This window comes from Furipterus horrens, unplaced genomic scaffold (genome assembly GCF_987537825.1).
Source record: "Furipterus horrens unplaced genomic scaffold, mFurHor1.1.pri manual_scaffold_12, whole genome shotgun sequence".
Classification (NCBI taxonomy): Eukaryota; Metazoa; Chordata; class Mammalia; order Chiroptera; family Furipteridae; genus Furipterus; species Furipterus horrens.
The window spans coordinates 78,520,551-78,540,187 of record NW_028327182.1 but is presented as its reverse complement, the minus strand read 5'-3'; the positions used below and the strand labels follow the sequence as shown (position 1 = coordinate 78,540,187).

The 19,637-nt window shown below is 42.8% G+C and overlaps 1 long non-coding RNA gene across 1 annotated transcript in view; it reads right to left on the bottom strand.

The window, feature by feature from the left end:
- Positions 1-512: 512 nt before the first annotated feature.
- The window catches only part of LOC149996470 (uncharacterized), a 43,988-nt gene continuing 24,863 nt past the window's right edge, over positions 513-19,637 (bottom strand). Inside the window, exon 2 of the long non-coding RNA XR_016507439.1 lies at positions 513-686. This is a non-coding gene — a long non-coding RNA (uncharacterized LOC149996470). The remainder of the gene's footprint in view (positions 687-19,637) is intronic.

Genomic DNA, 19,637 nt, shown 5'->3' with positions numbered 1-19,637 from the left:
GCCAAACCAGGCTAGAATCCTTGATGACACAAAATATAATGACTAAACACTCAGGCTTTGGAATGAAAATGCCCAGATTTGAATTCCAGTTTTATCACTAGTGGTTATATAACTTCGGACTACTGGTTAAAATTCTCTAAACCTCCATCGCCCCATAGGTGATAAGAGGTAATAACAGTATCGACCTCACAAGGCTGTGCATACAACTAAGAGAGATAATGTCCCTGAAGAAGGCATGTATAGATTTCATTTTGTCTTCTTGATCCTATCTGATTTCCTTAATTTCAAATGACTGTGTTTGATTAGGTACCTGAAACATATCCCCCTTTTGGTGTTCAGTTTTTGTCATTGACCTAAGTCTTGTATGGAGACATTAATGGCATTGAATGATTGTTTTCTACATGCACTAAGCTAGAATTTTACAGCTGCCATACGGATAGACCGCCTTGCACTACACTTGTATATCCAGATTAATCACAGTCTCTGATATCATAGCAACCAAAAAATCTCAGTGGCTTAGCAAACATTTAAATTTATTTTTCATTCACATTGCAGTCTAATCAACAGGTCAGCAGAAAGTCTTCTTGGTCATTGAGGGATCCAGTGCCTTCTATTGCGTAGTTCTGCCATCTTGTAAGACCTCCCCAAAGTCCTCCATGGGACCTCTGCCTTCAGTCAGCCAGCAACTGAGGAAACAAAGGAAGAGGGACAGTGACACTTTACCCTCAGGCCTGAAGGAGGACGTGTACATTTTCAGGTACATTCTTCTGACTAGAACCCAGTTGGAGGGCCTCTCCTTGTCTTCAGGGAAGGCTGGGAACTGCAGTCTTCCTATGACTCCAGGAAGAAGAAGAGCATTAATGTCATTCTGGCCAGTCTCTGCCACATCTCTCTGCCTGCTCCAGATACCATGGTCCAGCTCTGGTTTCAAAATCATCATGTGTTTTCTTAAGCTCATAGTGAGACATTCTTTTTGAAAGCCTTGCTTTGTTGAGTGGTATAATTTTAAACTATGCTTGATCACACTTTTATGCATAAAAGGCATAAAGATTTATTGTAAGGCATCATGTAAAGAGAATAGAGGGAATAGTGCCAGGGCAACATTCCTGTATGGAAAAACAAACATAAATTCTAGAAGGAAGTAGAAAGAATTGGAGAGGACAAGACCCTGGGCCCACAAGAAGGGGTGAGTTTAGAAAAGGGAAGGAAAAGGCAGCATAAAAGCCCCAGCTGAACCACCCTTACAGCTTAAGGAGGTTTGGATATACTATGGGTAGTCCACCTCATTTCCTATTCCAACCTCTTTCTTGGGTCTTCTTCACATTGCCAAGGCTGAAAACTGAAAAAAACAAAACAAAAAAAAAACAACAACTACATTTTCCAAACTCTTTGACATTTAAAGTTGCAGATATTGCCTAGTCTCTGCCAAAGCAAGTGCACTCTCATATGACAAGGAAAGAGAGATAGGGTAAGAGAACATGATGTGATTTCTTCGGAGTCAGACAAGGAGAATTGGGATTGTGTGTTGCGCTTACACCAGACGACATTCTGAAGCAGTGGTGAAGTCAGTGTTGAGTAGGATCAGTACCAAACCCAGGGCAGTCTACTGTCCATGTTTGTTCCACTGCCCCATATTATTCTCCATTATTAAAAGCAAAATTTTTTTTTTTTTAATCTCAGGCTAATGAAGAACGAGCTCCATTTGGCTTTCAACAGTCATATCATTGTGTATAATAATCAGATTGTAGAAAGAAAGATCCACAACGTTTTGACCCTAGTCCTCAAGCCTGATCCCTGACGCTCAGGCCCAAGACATTATAAAATTTCTTGGAATAATCAGTACAGCCATGGGATGGAAAGGAGAGAAAAGCTTGTGTTGCTGGAACTTTGAAGCACAAACTTCTAGGAGGATGAATCCAATGACCCACAAGTTCAAGAGTGGAGGAAGAGGATATAACAGATGAGAGGGATAGACAATTAGCATAGTTTTGGAGAATGCTGACAACATCAAACATATATCCATAAACCATAGAACTGTAAAGTTCTCAACATGTTAATTAGCTATATTTCCATTAGTGAGCAATATATCAAAAATATAAGTCATCTTGGTCAATTTGGATTGGGAAACACTGAGTTAAACTAAACAAACAGATTTTCATTACTGTAGCTCTTTAGTAAGTGATGTGTACTGATACTATTCATAAGAGAAATGGCAAGTATTTTCCAAAGTTATTGGCCACGAGACCCTTTTCTCTCAGATCATCTCTTGGGGATGACAGACCCCTCGTGTGCCCAGGGGACGCAGGCAGCGCTGTGCTTCTGCAGACGAGTGAGAAAAACCCAGAGATACCGTCCTGGTTGTAGCAGCAACCCAGAAACAGTCAAACCCACAGGTTTAAACCCTGGAAAATGCAAACTTGGATATACGTAACCCTTTTCTAATGAATGATAACACAGGATGATCCCCACACTGATTAGGTCTGTACAAATTCAGAACGTGCAATGCTTTGAGCAGTCTCCTCTCTGCCTTTTAAGTAACTCATTGCTACTTCAGTGAGGTAAGCTAATCACAATAATTTCAGCTAATTAGCCACTAAACTAATTACTTCCTGCATTTTAAAAATTCTGCTTATTTTTCTCTCCTTTGTAAGAAACAGAGGAAAAATTAGAGCTCAGTTATAGAGCATTGCTGCAGCTGTTACAATTAGAAGATTAAGTGACTTGCAAGTATTATGAGATGATGTTGCAATTTCTAAGCTGAGAATGTTTACTATCAATAAAACAAATAGTCAATTTGAACCCCCAAGTTTGTCAGCTCTTGAGTTACAGCTGCTGTCCCATAGCAACTTGTGTCTCCTACGAATGCCAGATTTTCATATCCTGGGGTTGAATCTTATATGTATAATTTGTTATATGGACTCTGTATTTTGTCTGGTTGTCTCATGTGCACAACTCAATAGCACATCCTCTCAATAGTTTCTATAGATAAAAACAAACAGATGCGACTCTTCCCCACTAAGAAGGGGGGCTGAAACAGAGGAATGCGACCCCTTTCTGGGTTTTCCTCACACAGGATGTGAGAGGTATGCAGACATGGTTTTTAAATATTCATCGAAGACCTGGGAACCATGAGCCCCATTCCACAGTGTCTAGAAGATTTATAAGTTCTCCGCTCAAGTGTCTAGGAAGCCTCTGTTCTTGGCAATCAGGAGAGAAGGAAATGTAAATTCTGCATACTCCAAATAGCTAGACCCCTTGGATTGTTCAGTTACGTGGGTGCTGCCCGGTAAACTGCACCCTGCTAGTGCTCACGCCTTTGAAGACTGGTTGAAGCTAGACAATTTGAAACTGAAGCAGCAGCAAGAGAACATTTGAAAATGCTGTGTAAACAGCACCCCATTGAAAGAGGATTTCTAAAGAGAGTCAATTAAATCTAACAGGTGTAGCTATGTGCTTCAGTCCCTCCCAGGCACTGTACGAGGGGCCATAGAGGCTGGGGGAGCTGAGAGAGTGGGACATTGTCCTGGTCTTGTGCTTCCAATCTAGTTGAGGGAACAGGACTTGGCATAGGGAATCATGGGAGTGTGACATTGACTATGTAAAAGCAAATGCTGAAGTGTGGAGGAGACCGATGCTAAGTGGAGAAGGAGGAGGAATCCATCGGTATGAGCTATGAGGGGGGTTTCTGAAGGGCAGCACTTAGCAGAATGGGCCAGGGCATTCCACAGCGACAGCCAGCTAATGGGCAAGGATGAGCACGAGGTATCCCTTACCCTACCATTGTCTGCTTCAGGAACCATATTGGTAAAGTCCACTGCATATGCAAACGCCATGGGCAACAGCAGACCCTCCATATCACCCTGCCCAGGCTCTGTAGCTTCAGCTTCACTGGAGAGGACACTCCAGCGTCATCACAAGATGTCGATTCAACACGGGAGGAGACAGATACCGTGTCACTCCCGAGTCGGACTGCACAACCATTCTCGGCGGTGCAGATAGACTCTTAAGAAGCTACACCATCGTCTCTCGAGACGGATGGCTGCCGACGACGACGATATGCAAACGCCACCAAATACCATGTCAACCCTCAAGCAGACAGGGTGTGCTGTATTTGCCAAGGCTGACCTGAAGGTTGTATTCTCCAGGCACCTAAGGAAAAATGTCTGCAGGCCCTGTGTATAATAGGGATGAACTGAGATGTCACTCTACCCAGTGCTCTCTGCTGTCCCTTGTTCCCACATCCCATTGTACCTATATCCTAACTCCTAGAGAAGGGATTCCCCAGGAACAGGCAGACCCACCTCCTCAAACAGAAAGTCAGGATGTCTTGGGTAAATAGGCGAAGGCTTCCTGGGAACCTCCCTTCCATACAATTATATGCCAGAGATAGAGAGGGACCTCCTCCTCCCAGGACGGGCCAGCCAGCATCTGCTTTCCATGTTTGATAACTGAGCTTGTGAGTAAGTGGATAAACCAGCAAATATACACAACACAAATTGGCTTCATCCTCCCCAGAATGTGTGGGACTTGGCAGAGATCTGCGGGGCCATGGCAGCCGGACACATGGGCTCAAGTTTGGTCAGAGGGTCAGTTTTCATAGCATGTGATTTCACCACTCCCTTGCCATGCACGTGCTTCCTCTCCACCCTCCCTCACACAAACTCTCTGTTTTTAAGGGAGAAAAACCAAAGAATCCCACATATTCTGAAGCTTCCATGTCTGGTTTCAGCAACATTTGGGAAAGGGCTGGCTGGCCCTGAGGAACTCAGACCAGGTTTTTCTTGAAGCGTATCTGCCTCTTTGGGTCTCCAAAAATCGATGGTTGATTTCCCCTTTGAAAGGAGTAGGTTAGAAACCTCAGGCAGGGTTCTGACCTGGTATAAGGAAAGCAGAAAACAGCTGGTGGGAGCTGCCTCATTGGGGTGGCCCAGGAAAAGCATGAGTAGAAAGTTGGGAAGGTGCCATGCCTTTGCTTGGCCTTCTCTTTGCTCAGCTCTCCCGCACTCTCTCCCTCTCCATCTCCCTGCCCCCATGCTTCCCTCTCCTTCTCCCTCTGTCCATGGCCTGGCCATGCAGTAGGCATCACTGTACACCAGGCAGGAGCCCAGCTCAGCAGCCCCTCACGACACGACAGGCATCAGGCTGGGCTCCCCTGTCCCTCGCTCTTTGGGCAGGCATAAGTCCGGGCCACACTTCTTTCTTGCTTCACCATCCTTTAAAGAAAAGGGGAAGCAAAAGCAATTTGACAGAGATTGTGAGAGGAGAAGCCAGGTAAGATATAGTGCTGGCCTTAGATCTAAACTAACCAGAGAGAAATAAAACGTGTCCTCAGCCCTGACCCAGCATCCTCTCCTCCCTTCCAGGCAATCTAACTCCTGTGTCCTGCCCACTGCTCCTGCGCTGTCTCCTCTCTACCCAATCAGCTACCTCTGAGGGGGAGATCACCTTAGATGAGGGCCCCAGCTTCCAGAGTCACCCAGGGTAAAGCTGGGTGGGCCCTCAGAAACCATTACGTGCAATTTTGGGGAGCATCTCAGGAGCTTCTGAGGCAAGAGAGTGGGCCATGTTTCCACCAGAAAACTCTGCTTTATCCATCTTAATTTGAGGGCCCCTAACATTTTATTTTCAAGCTTCTTCCATTTAAACTAAACAGGAAAAGTATGGAGAGCACGAGGACTCTAGCCCAGCCATTTGTACCTGTGGATGGAAGTCTCAGAGCCCAAGTGCCCCACCCACTCTAGTCACTCAGCTAGTGCGAGCAAGCTAATCAATCAGGCTGAGGGGCAAGCATGCGGGGCCACTTCAGGAGAGGAACATCATAAAGGATGGTCACTCAGGAAATGCACAGAGTAGCAGAGAGCCTGGCTGAAGGCTGAGAAGCAGGGGCTTCTGGACCCCTCTGAGCCTGCCCTCTACGCTCTCTCAGCACCTCCCCCACTTTCCCGCCCACGTAATCAGAGTAATCATGTTCGCCATCTTTTGAGTCTGGGAGGCTCTGCCAAAAAAGCCAAACACAACGCCAGCAGGCAATTACTGTAGACATGGTGCTAAATGTTCACAGAAAGGTTAACAGAGAAATAATGGCTTTCGCCTGACCAGGAACTTGGCTGCTGGAAGCCCCAATGAGATAAGTTCTAATGGGCAAGGTAAATTATTGTCTCTTCCACTGAAGCACAATTTTCTATCCATTTCCTTCTTTTGACATGTACAGTAGAATAAAGAGAGGGCAATAAAAAGGAAGACGAGGGAAAAAACACCGACTTTTAACGGAGGCTCATTTTGGTGAAGCACTCCGAGTCTGCGTGGGCCCGAAGAATGAAACGCTGTCACTCAGGCCTGAGAGCAGAGTTGTCCAGTTTGCAGACACCTGTCATAATTAAACTAGTGGCTCTGAAAATGTGCCTTGATATTAAATCTATCTTCCACTGAGGAGCACAGCTGATTAAAACTGCCGTTTGACAGGTAATGATGCACCTCTTGCTTGCTGAGCTCCACGACAGAGCTGGCCAGTTGTAAGCTGTGTTCTCCCTTTTCCTCCATCCCTGATCTGCCCTTCCCTCCTCTCTCTACCCAATGCCAACACAATCCCATGTCCTTTCTACCTTGTCCCTCACAGAACCTGGCTTCCCCTGTACTCTCCCCTTGCACAGCCCCCACCCTGCATTCTTGGCAGAGAAAGATCACCTCTCAAGTCAACATCAAGTTAGTATTTGGCCACTGGGAAGCATCGTTGGCCCAGCATGCTTGCCTACGGTCCTGGCCAGACTTTCTGGATCTTACTAAAAGACTGAATTTCCCATCACATCTGTGGAAGAAGTTGAAATCTGATCTATTATGAAATCCAAAAGAGTCTGAAGTTACAAGACTGCCAAGTTGATACATTCTCTCCAATTAGATGCTGAGGCTGATGTTCAAAGAGGCTGATCTACTAGGAGAACTGTCCTTTGGGAAAGCGACACACTCTCAACTGATTATGAGGAAATCTAAAGAGGTTCACCTCTATACACAGCTTCTCTCACTGGTGAGGTACCTTTGACACAGACTCCACAGAAGAAGAAGTTAGGCGATTGCTAATCAAAGCTCTTTTACCCTCTGAGCTTCAGCTTCTCCTCCAAAAACGAGGGGTCATGAGATGACCTCAGAAGGCTTCTCTACACCCGATAGCCCAGAATTTTGTTCCAGAAGAAGGCCATCCTTGATTTTTGATTAGGTGTCTTTCGTATTTTAGACTATTTATCATCCCTGGAAGTCACTCAGTTTATAGCCTTCCTCTCTCCACACAGAATGGAGAGTCTCCAGAAGCACCGATGGGTCTCAGGATTTCCTCCTTTGTGCTACTCCAAACCTTAATGACCAAATGGAAATTGGCAAGATGCAATGCATGGAACGACAAGACATTATCTCCCTGCCCTTTGGCGTGACATTCAAGATCCCTTCAGAAGCGACTAGGGCTCTGTGTCTTTTTCTTAGCTCTTCCACACTCCCACTTAATCCATATTTACCTTCTAACACCCCCCCCTTCACTTAAGGGCCTCCTTACATGGGGACCTGCAAGTGCCTGTAGAGCCCTGGGTCCCCTGAGACCCCAAGGGTGGCTGGAGAAGTATCAAGGAAGGCAGAGAGCTCTATCCCCTCCCTGCCGCTCTGGTACAAAATGTAGCAAACTCACCAAGCAACAGCTTCTGACTAAGGCAGCACCACCCGATGATCTAAATAATTACCCCAAGTTGTGAGCCCCCCAATTACCTGTGCTAATTCTGTTGATGGTTTGTTTGACTGATTTGTGGTGTTCTGTTCTTCTCAGAGCACTCTTGCATATTTCCTTTGGTTCTTACACCACACTGCCATCTAAGCCCGTCCCCATTTTACCAATGAGTAAAATAGCTTCTTCAAAGCCATTGGACCAGTGGGTGACAGAACTGGGACCAGAACCCACACTGGCTGACCCATTCTCGAGGAGGGCTACTCTCAGGTCCCTGAAGCTCCAAATGCACCTTAAGCTAGGATCCAAGTTCCTTATTAGAAATCTGTATTATTAAAGAGTAGTTCCGGGGACAGTCACTGATCACTGAAATGCAAATTTCCTTTCACACAATTTTTCCACTACAGATCTGCATATCATAGACTTCTTTTTCTTTCCAACTTGTTTCTATGTAAAGTTGATTACTGACTTTTTAAAATACCTATTTTTTTTCCATTCTCTTTAAGCAAAGTTCAGGGAAATTGAAGCTTTTATTTATTTCTTCTTTATCTGATTCAGTACTATTTTCTTCTTCTATAACAATTCATGTTTGGTTGAAGTAGATGCTGGTTCAATAGATCAGCCAGAGATACAGACAGATTGACAAGGAGAAAGAGAGAGAAGAGCTGGAAAAGGCAGGCAAAGAGCATGAGAGATAAAGAGAGAGAAGAAAGAAAGAAAATTAGACCAAAGAGAGAGAATCAGGGAAACAGGAGAAAATGGATGACACAAAGGTGGACAAAGACAGGAAAATCAGAAAGCTCTCTGTTGGTCTGTCTTTCCTTGAACATCCTGAGGTCAGACTCCTTCCTTGCACAACATCCATGTGTATGCATGCACACACACATATACACAGGAGGCTGTCATCTTATACAACACCACCAGGAAGGTGACACCCAGTTGAAGGAGTCCCCTGTCCAGTGACCCAGGCTGACACTTCTGTCTGATCCCTCCCCTCCAAAGGCCAATCCATTCTCTAAGTGACACAGGCTCAGCCTCTCAGATCTGAGTGGGGCCTCTAATTGTGCAAAGGCAATGCCACGGATGCCCGGGCAGCCGCGTGTCTCTCACTATCATTAGCTTTCTTACCAGGCTCAGAAGCCTTCCGCGGCCACAACAGTAATTACCAAGAGATTAGGCAGGCATTAAGCACTCCTTAATTTGACACATTGCAATGATCTCCATTCAGCCTTTCTGCTCGAATAACTCTCAACAAATATTTCGGAGGCTAACAAAATAAACAGAAGCACTGTGTTTGCACAGCTGAGGCCCTCTTCCTGCTTCTCTAAATGCCATCAATTCCAGGTAGGGGGGGGTAGCATGGAGCTGTGAGGGGGATGGGTGGGTAGAGTAGGATGGGGTGGGGGAAGACGGCACAACCTGCAAGGCCCCAAGCCTGCCTGAAACCCCAAGTCCATACAGTGGAAGATAACAGTAAAACACTAGCATATGGCATGCTACTATTGATGGCGATTTAATGGGGCCCATTATTTAAGCAAGTAGTTATACAAGAACCTAGTAAAGAGACATCAGTATTTATATAAAAACCACTGCATTAGGAAAAAATAATAATTACAATGAAGGGAGTTATAGTGTTGTTTCTGGTTTGTTTGTTTTTTTGGTGGGTTATTAGTTCAGACATTATTCATTAAGTAATGCAATGGGGAAATCACTGTTAATATGGCAATAAATCCCATTGGGATCCATCACAGGGGAGATAGGATCATTTGGTAATTACAATGCATTAGAAGTTCAATATTCCCTTCCATGCATTTATTTCCTTTTCTCGCTCCCACCCCAATAGTCACACGTGTACCACTCTCTTAACTAACCTGAATAAAGGGTAGCTGGAAAGGCAGAGGAGAATGAAATGGAGACCTGAAGGGAACAGCATCTCTGGCTCTCTAGGCCAGATACAAGACAGGTTAAAATGGATATGCATGAAGAGCAGAGATAAACTTACAAAAAAATGAGTAAAAGTCAGAATAGCCAGAAATTGAGTCCTGAATATAAATGTTTATGGGAGGGGAATGGACTGATTAAGGGTATTATTAGATGAGAAATAAGTCTGAGAACCAAATGATGAAATAATTGGATCTTCTGTCATAGAAAGGTGAAAAAGTCTGTCCCAGAATCAGAAGTTGGAATCAAAGTAAGTTTAATTGGGCACTTTCTACCCCTGCAATGCATGCCTCCACCCCATAGCCCTCACAAGCAGTGGCCTTCTTTGGGGCCGTCTGGGGGATCTCTGGTGAGCTTGGGCATCCACCGTGGCCAGATGGAGTCCTTGCCTCCAGTGCCAGGAGTCTGGCAGCTATAGAAGGAGAATCATGACACAGGGTGGCCTGTGGTCTTTCTTCCTTACTGGGGGAACATCAGCATTAGACATTACAAATAAAGAGGGGAATAGTAGGGCAGATAGAGCAAGAGGGTCAATTTGTAACTGTCATGAGTCATCTGGGCTCTTACACCTGGCCTCTTCTCCAGCGTGCTCTCAATCAGGCTGCTGGTTACTGAACACTTAACCTCTGCTGAAGTGTGAAGAGGGATACAGTAGATCAAGGACCTCAATCTGTGGCCTGAAGGCCAAATCCACTTTGTCTGTTTTCTAAATTGTTTTATCAGGACCCAGCCACACCCACTCATTTGCATATTGCCTATGGCTATTTCACACTAAAACTACGGAAGGTCGGAAGGTCGGTAGTTGTAGCAGAGACCGTATGGCCCACAAAGCCTAAGATATTTATCATCTTGCCCTTTACAGAAAAAGGTTACAAATAGATGGATAAATGAGTGAGTGAATGAATGAATGAATGAATCCCAGAGTTAGATGCATTTATAACTGTGGGAATTACTAAATAGTACTGGGAGGCATCTAAAACTTTCTAAAGATATATTGTGGAGCTCTGTCCTTAGTTCTGTCCTTATTAGCACTTTTTCAATTACTCAGACCAAGACATAAATGGGAAGTTTACCAGATTTTCAAATGATGGGAAGACAATGTGAGTAATAACTATATTGGAAGACAGTACTAATATGCAGAATGATCTTGACAGGCTGGAACAGAGGGTGAATCTAATCAAATAAAACATAAAGGGGCAAATGTAAAGTCCTGTGACTGGGTTCAAAATATCCACTTCTCAAATTCAGAACTGGGTGAAGGTGGGACAGAGGAAAGTGTGCCTCAATAGCAGCATGCATGAAAGTGACTTTGGAGGGCTTGACAGACACATTGCCTCAATGGTGACTATGGCTGCCCCCAAATAAAGTTTATTCTCAAGCTAAGATATTTGATACACAGACAACAAAAATAAATGTTTCATCTTAGTCTGTATACTCAGGCCATCTCAGAAGCATCTATTCCTATAACAATGATGATAATAAAATTGTTAAAAATTGCTGAGTATTTATCTCAAGTGCAGTGGCATGTTTAATTTCTATTATCTCTTTTAATCTTGAATGCTCTAAATTTATACGATGAAGTAAAGACTATTGTTGCTCCCATGTCATAGCTGAGGAAATTTGGAGAAGTAAGGTCATGTAGTTGGCATGTAGGGAGTCCAAGAATCAAACCTAGACAATGTAGTTCCAGAGCCTAAACTCTCAACCACCAGGGTGCTACAACATACCCTCCTCTGACGTTGCATTAGGTAGCCCTTGGAAAACCAAAGTGCCTTCAGAGGTGAGTTACCAATGTGAGCAGGAAAGTTAAAAACTTTTCATATCCAAAATGTTGAAGAGATAAGGCAATTATCTTGGAAGAGCTCTGGTTGTCCTTCCATTGAATGAAAAATCACTCTTGACTTTAACTTGTAGCTTCCTTTCCCTAAGCCAGCTGCACAGGTGCCCCGGCCTTCCAGCTACTCACACACACCCACACAGCTTTGCCAGTGTGACTGGTCAGCATATCAGGGTAGGCTAGCTGCTTCCTAAATCACATTGAATTCTCTGAACTTCATACCATGAGAGTTTATTTCTCACATAGGTCAGAATCACTGTGAGGCAGTGATGGAGGCCTTCTTACAGGGAGCTCTGTGGAGGCTCAGATGCCTTCCATCTTGTAGCTTTCCTTTCCTTTTACAAACCAGCATATCTAGGTCCTTGGTGCTTTCTGCATTTGATACAGAAAAAGATAGAGAGGCTCATACTGGACAGGTTGTTAGTGGCAGGACTGGAAGTGGCCCTTGTCACTTCTCATATCCTATTGGGCTGTTCTTAACCACTGGGGAGGTGGGAACAATAGTCTAGCTATACATGCCCCCAAAGAAGTAGAGGGTGTGGATGTTGCTGAGCACTAAACTTCTCTCCTACTGTCAGAGCTCCAAGATATTAATTGGATACAACCAGCACCAATACCTACTCATCAATGCCTAGTAATGGATCCCTGCTATGTGCAAGGCACTCTGTTGGGACCGCTAGAGAGAACACAACCAATGAGTTACAGTCTTCCCTTATAGTGATCTAGCAAAAATATGCAAAAACAATTAACCACAATGTTCAGCAGGGTGATTTTGATGTTCTAGGAGGTATATACACAAAGTAGGAGCACAAAAGGCAGAGTTCATTCTAATGAGAAGAATCAGAAAAAGCTTCCGGGAAAAGTCTCAACTAATGAATAGGAATTAGATAGGCAAAAAATCAAAGAGAAGAGCCTGTCATGGAGGAAAATGGCAAGAAGAAATGAACAAAGGCATGGGAGTACTGCGCATGTTTAAAGCCAAGCAACTGGTTTAATGTGACTTAACCACAGGGTGTCTGAGTCATCTGGGACATGAAGTTGGGAAAACCAACATAGTTATAGGAGTATAAAGTGCAGCATAAGGAATATACATAGTCATTGATATTGTAATAACTATGTATGATGTCAGATGGGTACTAGAGTTACTGATATTATCACTTCATAAGGTATCTAAATGTCTAACTACTATATTGTATACCTGAAACTAATATGATATTGCATGTCAACTGTAATTGAAAAATACATTTTTTTAGAAGTTGGGCCAGACCATGCTGAATCACGAATGTCATGGTGGAAAACTTTGACCTCATTCTGAATGCAGTAGAGAATGGAGGAGGGTGACATAATCCAAATCTGTAAGTGTGGGACAGTCAGATGACAAACTGAAAGGCTGAAAGGCAGGAAGATACATTAGGTGTTGGAATAGTTCTGATAGATGGTGGTGATGGTCTAGCCTAGGGCAATGAACATCAGTCTTTGCCCTTGTCTAGCCTCTTTACAGCTTTCCAATATGTAATCAAAGTAGTCAGTGGCATCCTTTACTTACAATTTTTTTAGAAGACAGTATGTCAATATAGTCACATATTCAGAACCAGCATTCAAACCATAGTTTGCTAATTTTGAAAATGGTGCCAGCAGAGCCCATTAATAGTCAACTTCCACTAGCCCCTCACCTGGGAATAATTTCTCTTCAAAATTTGTTTCTCGATACTTTTACTAATTATTTCTGGCCCCACTCATTGCCTCTGAATTTTCATAATAAGGTTCAGAAAAACCACTCCTACCCTGTGTCCAAGGACAGAAGTGTTGGCACCTCCTTTCAATCTCCTTTGGATAGCTAGGGTGCTCTATGATCCTCTTCTGTCTAGAGACTACAGCAATCTAGGGCTTTTCTACTCTCCCCAGAGCTCAAAGGCACAGGTTCCCAGAAAAGGTCCCATTAAATTTCCAGCCAAGCAGCTGGACTCCACTCTACACTCTGCTCCTTCCAGCCCCAATTACTTTATAGTGGGTAGAGTCCACAGTGCAGCCTGACACACAGAACTTACTTAAGTCTCCCTACACACATCCCATTAGCATCCTATCCCTGACATAAGAATCTGCCCTCAATTTCCAGAGTTTGGCAGAGACCTTGACTGACCCAGCTATGATGATCCTGCTCTGCCTGTGTTTTAGACTACTGACCCTATAACAGGATGGGGGAGCAAGCTATACCAGCCTTCTGTTGACAAGGATGTACAAGGGGCAGAGAACTGACAGAGGTTGGTCACAGTGTGAATGAACTTGGTGCTGGGGTAGAAATGCTGCATAGTGAAATGGACCAGCTGACAATTTTTGTTGAGTTAAAAAGCACTCAGCCAGAGGCAATTTAAGGGGAAAAACATAAAATAACTACTTTTTGAGAACCAGAATAGTCACATCACAGAAGTGGTATGAGATTCTTTGAAAATGAATTCTATTGTTCAAGGAGATAAAGAAAAGAAAATCAGACCAGACTCTCTGCATGGTGCAAGGAGACAAGACCACATTGCAGAAAGAATATGGAATTCAGCCACACTAGATCCCAGATATGTGTCCTTGAGCAGATTATTTAAATTCTCTAAACTTCAGTTTTCTTATCTGTAAATGGGAAAGAGGGGTGGAGGTCAGAGAATGCCTCCCTGAGGAGTTATTGACAGGATAAGTGATGAAGAATGCTAAATGCCAAGCTAGTATCTCTAGTATGGGCTACAGAAAGTCAACCTAGGAGCAAGTAGAAGAAGTTATAGGTAGATAGATTTCAGCCCTAGAGAAGGAAGACCTTTCTTACTGCTTCAGCTACCAAACAATGAGATGAAATATTTCTTAAGTTAGCAAGTCCCATGTCACTGTTGGTAACCAATAAAACGCAGGGTAGCTACATCGATGCAATGTTGGTGTGGGAATTCTTGCATTGAGTAGAAAATCGAGGCAGATGAACTTTAAAATCCAAAATCCTTTCCTGCCCTGAGAACCTGTGATTCTTGATTTTGCCTTTGCTCAGGGAGAACACAGGAGGAGCTCAAAACCTCTCAGACAGATAAACTGCCACTCATCCATGAGTGGGAACTGAGGATCTGACTTAACCGAAGTCCTCATGTTGTCCAATCCTGTGTCACCCATTCTAACATTCAATTCCAATCTGATGGGTCTCTTTGTGGGGGTGCAAATGACTCAGGCTTTCTTTCACCAGGCTATAAGTGGGAAGGCTTGATATAAGCAAGCTCTGTGCGCTGCCAGAAAAGCCTCTGCCCTTAAATAGTAATGAGGTCTAGCGGTCTCCTTACAAATGCACCTCCCTGAGTGCTAAGTAAACTGTCTCCATTTACAGTGTCAATATCAACGCCGGCCTTCCTTGCCTCTCAAGCAGCCTGAACGATTGCAATTGGCTGCCATTCCTAATTCCCGTGCTCCGTGAGAGCTGTCAATGTGTATGTCAATAAGATACCGGGGCTATTGATCAGCATAGGCATTTAGGGGTCACTGGTCGATGAGAACTCTTGCCAAGAGATGTAGAAAACGATAGCTTTCAGATAAGGCAGCAAAGTGAGGTTCCCGAAGGAGAAATAATATAGCTCAATTTCCCCTGTCCTGCTGCTTGTCAATTTTCCTTGGTTTTCTTGAGGGGGAAAAGGGAAGGAGGGAGAGACAAGAAGGGAGAGAAGTGGAAAAAAGCAAGTGAGCAACTCAAGTTTTTGACTGAAAACATCTCAGAGAATGAAAAACCAACAGCCACAATAAAACCACATACCATTCCCCCAGCCATCATCTGCATCAGAATAACAAAGAGAAAATCCAAAATGGGCAGTATTTCTGAAAGAGGTAGGCTCAGAGGATGAAGCTCAAGATGACAAGCATTCTTCAGAAATGAGTTTTGATGGAATATCAAAAATCAGTTCAATAGCAGTTTGCTAGACCCACCTATTAATGTTCAATGGAGTGGTCCAATTCTTGACCAAATCATTTGCTGTCCCAGATTGAATCTTCATTTTGAGTGAAGAAGAAAGACAGGCTACCTTTGAGGCAATACGACTTGTTTATCATGGAAATAAAAATGTGTTAAAGTAATATTTTATATAAAGGTAGAGAGAGGTGGCATATTTTTGCCCATTCTGTGCCCCAGGGTATTAACTGTTATTATCACATTATAAATGATTCATCCATTTTGTCAATTTTCACAGTGAATTGCCTTAATGCAAATTAAATTATTCAACTTACAGATAACTGATTGCATGGAAATATCCAGCATTCACAAGCACAAAACCATTTTAACTGGGGGGGGGGGGGGGGGTTACCAAGTTTTGGGTTTCACAGACAATTTTAGACACAGACACATTTCTTTCAAGTCAACAAAATAACAAAAATCAACTTTTGGTCCAGTTATCTATGGTCAGAGCCCTGTTATAAAGTTTTCTAGCTTTTAAAATGGAATACAATCACAAACAAGGGTAACTAACATGCCACATATTGGCTTCCATTTTCTTCCATCCTTTCCTTTTTGAATTGAGCTCCTTTGTGACCTTTGGGAACTGCTTCATTCTCTTAATTCAAGTTCACATCTCAACTTGTCTCTGAGACAGTGAAATTCATCTCAAGTCTCACCAGTCAGACCTTGGGCTTTAATTAAACACTGAAAGTTGCTTCAAGCCATAATTCAGTATCTGCATCTGAAAGTTTAAGAGATAGTACATGAACAAGGTGGAGAGGCATTTCAATGATTTTTGGCAGTATCCCGTGTCACTCCCCATGACTGTTTTCTTCACTGTGTCAAAGTTCATTCATCCGCCATTAAATACATACATTTTATTCTGCTTGGCTCTGACTAATGACATTGCATGGGTTCAGTAAACCCACAAAGAAAACAGAAGATATCACAGTTAACAAGACATGTCAACGAAGTTTTGAAAGTAGAGAAGGGAATAAACAAATGATAAATAAAATAGCAGATGAGAAAGCAAAAAACTAGACTAGCATCAAGAGTAAAGCCCCAAGAGCCAGGCTACTTCACAATTTACCCTTAAAAGGCTCAGGAATCTTTGGAGGTACCAAATACCTCTGAAGCAGGGGTGCAGGGCAGGACTGAACATAGAAGGATTGTTTCAATGTCTTTAAAAAAAGCAGTCAGGCTCAGAGATGCCCTCTTCCAGCCACGTAACCAGATGGCTTCTTCTTTGCTATGGCAAGAATCTGAAGAGTTACTTTATAGTGATGGTTCTCACAGTGTGGCCCTGGGACCAGCAGCAGCAGTCTCAAGCTGGGAACTTGTCAGAAATGCAAATTCTCAGACCCCACCTTGGACCTACTGAATCAGAAGCTCTGGGATGAGGCTTAGCAATCTGTGTTTCCATGAGCCCTCTAAATGATTCTAGTGCAGGCTAAAGTCTGCGAATGACTGTTGTGGTTAGAGGCTAAGCCAGGCAGAGTCTGATAACAAGGACAAGAGCAGGAGCTGAACACAGCAGACAAACACTGGAGGCTTAGGTGAACTTGACATATAGAACACTGAACCCCCAATGCACATCTCAGCTCTCCAAAAGTTGGCAGCCAAAATGATGTATCCTAGGCAGAATATTTAAAAATTCTTCCCTGGAAAACTGATGGGCCTGAGAGAAAATATCTGCATTTGGTGACATTAACTGGTGAGGGAAATCCCCAAATGAAATGGCTGGGTCACAGCCCAATCAGTCTACACAGAAACCGGCCACCCACAAGCCCCAGGCAGGCAAAGAAAGCTTCCTATCACCCTTCATGATGAACTGATATTCAATGATTACCAGAGGTGTGACGAAATCCTCACCATGAAAAAACAAAACCAAAACTAAAACAAACAAGCAAAACAAAAATAAGAATCTTGAAATAAATGAAAACAATGGAGGAAAGAGGGGAAAATTTCAAAAGTAAAATAACAACTGTAATGAATCACTCTAAAAGGGTAAGGGAAGAGCTTACATTCGTGAAACAGGAGCAAGAAACTATTCAAAAATTGGAATATTAAAATAAGTTTTCAGTTTCACCGAGGCAGAAAATTAGCTCAGAATGTCAGCTCTGTCTCCCAAAATCAACCTGGAGAATTACATGGAACACTTTTCAAAGTAAAGATTGCTCATCCCCACCCCCTGTAGGTCTGTGGGCGGGATGATAACAGGACAGTGCCAAAGTACTGCTGGGACTGAGGTACCGACTGAGCAGCATCTCTCAGGCATTGAACTCCCCATCCCAGCACACTTCATTCTAAGAAGTTGAAGACAAAACACTGACCAGAGTAGTTTCCTGATACACATGGGGACAATTGGGAGTGATCAGCAATAATTCTGTGGGGTTTCAGTCCATTCACCTTGTGGCTCATCCCCTGTCTCCTCCACATCAGTGAGAAAGGCACAGTGTGGCGCAGCCTCAGCTCTTCCCCAAAGAAGCTTGAGCCTGCAGGCCAGTGCCCTGATTAACACAACCACTTACCAGAAAGACACCCAAGTGAGCGACATATGCCATCTGAGGCCAAATGCTCGGAGCAGACAGATTCAGGAAGTTCAAATGGGCATGATAGACATAGTTAAGAACATAAGAGAAGCTGGAAGCATTGTGAAACAAGAATGAAAAATCATTAAGAAAGAACCAAGTGGGAATACAAATATGAAAATACGATATAGTAGAAATCAAGAATCAAATACATGAAATAATTTCTATGATAGCTATATCTGAAAGTGATTGAGAAGTTGGAAGGGCTAGGTGAAGACATTTTTGAGAAAGAAGCAAGAGATGGGAAACATAAATTTTTTAAAGCCAAGAAATATGTCTTAAGGTAGTATCAATAACTGAAAATTGGAAGGAGGGACTAGTGCAAGGAAAAAAAAAAAAAAAAAAAACTTTTGAAGCAATGACGAAGATATGAACCAAATAGAAAAGTCTGAAAATGTCAAGTGATACTGAGGACATGGAGCAAAGGGGGTTCACATTGGCTGCAGGTGGGATACACCTGCTACAAGCACTTGGAAAATACTTTGACATGAAACACACCAAAGAAAACGTAAATATGAGTATAATTTACACCCTAGCAACTCCACCTCCAGCACATATCTTAGAAAAATTCTCAAACTCACATACCAAGAGATATGTAAAAAATGTTTATGGCAATATTATCCTTTATAGAAAAACCTGGGGGAAAAAAACAAATATCCATCAACAGTATAATGAATAAACTGTGGTATGTTCATACAATGGAATACAGAACCATGAAAAGGTATGAATGACAACTTTAATTATTAACATGTGTAGATCTCAGAAACATAGGATTAACCAAATAAATATAAATTTTAAAGAAAATAATACAGCATTAATCCATTAATATCAAGGTTAATATCAGGCAACACTAATTAATATGTTGTTGAGGAATACATATTTAAGAGGTAAGAAAAACTATAATCGAGAATGTCTAAAACAAAATTGAGAATTATGACCATTTCTAGGAGGCATGCGAGCAGGATGTGACATGAAATGTACTTGGTGCTCTTATTTCTTGGTGTTGGCAGTGAATATCTGGGTGGGTTACATATGTTTTTCATAAATGCATATCTGTCTATGCTATTCCTACAGTAAAAAGCAAATAATGAGGATACTTATTGTTCGGAATTAAAGAAAGATAAAAGATATTGAACTGAAAACAGAAAAGGGGATGGGGAGTATAGCAGAAGAAATGAAAAATATGAAATAAGATGCAGTAAATCTTAATATAAAAGTCATTAGTATAACTAGAGGTAAATTTAACTCACTGTCATAGACTATGTTACCCCCAAAATGCATATGCTGTTGATGCTCTAATCCTCAGTACCTCAGAATGTGATTGTATTTGAAGATAGGGCCTTTATTGAGAGAATTAGATTAAAATGAGGCCGTTAGGGTGGGCCCCAAACCAATCTCACTGGTATCCTTATACCGAGAGGAGATCAGGGCACACAAGAGACACCAGGAATGACAAAGCACAAAGGAAAGGCCATGTGACGACACAGCAAAGAGGCAGAAAATCTGCAAGCCAGGGAGAGAGGCCTTAGAAGAAATCACACTGGCCAACACCTTGATCTTGGACTTTCAGCCTCCAGAACTCTGAGAAAATAAATTTCTGTTGTTTAAGCCACTCAGACTGGT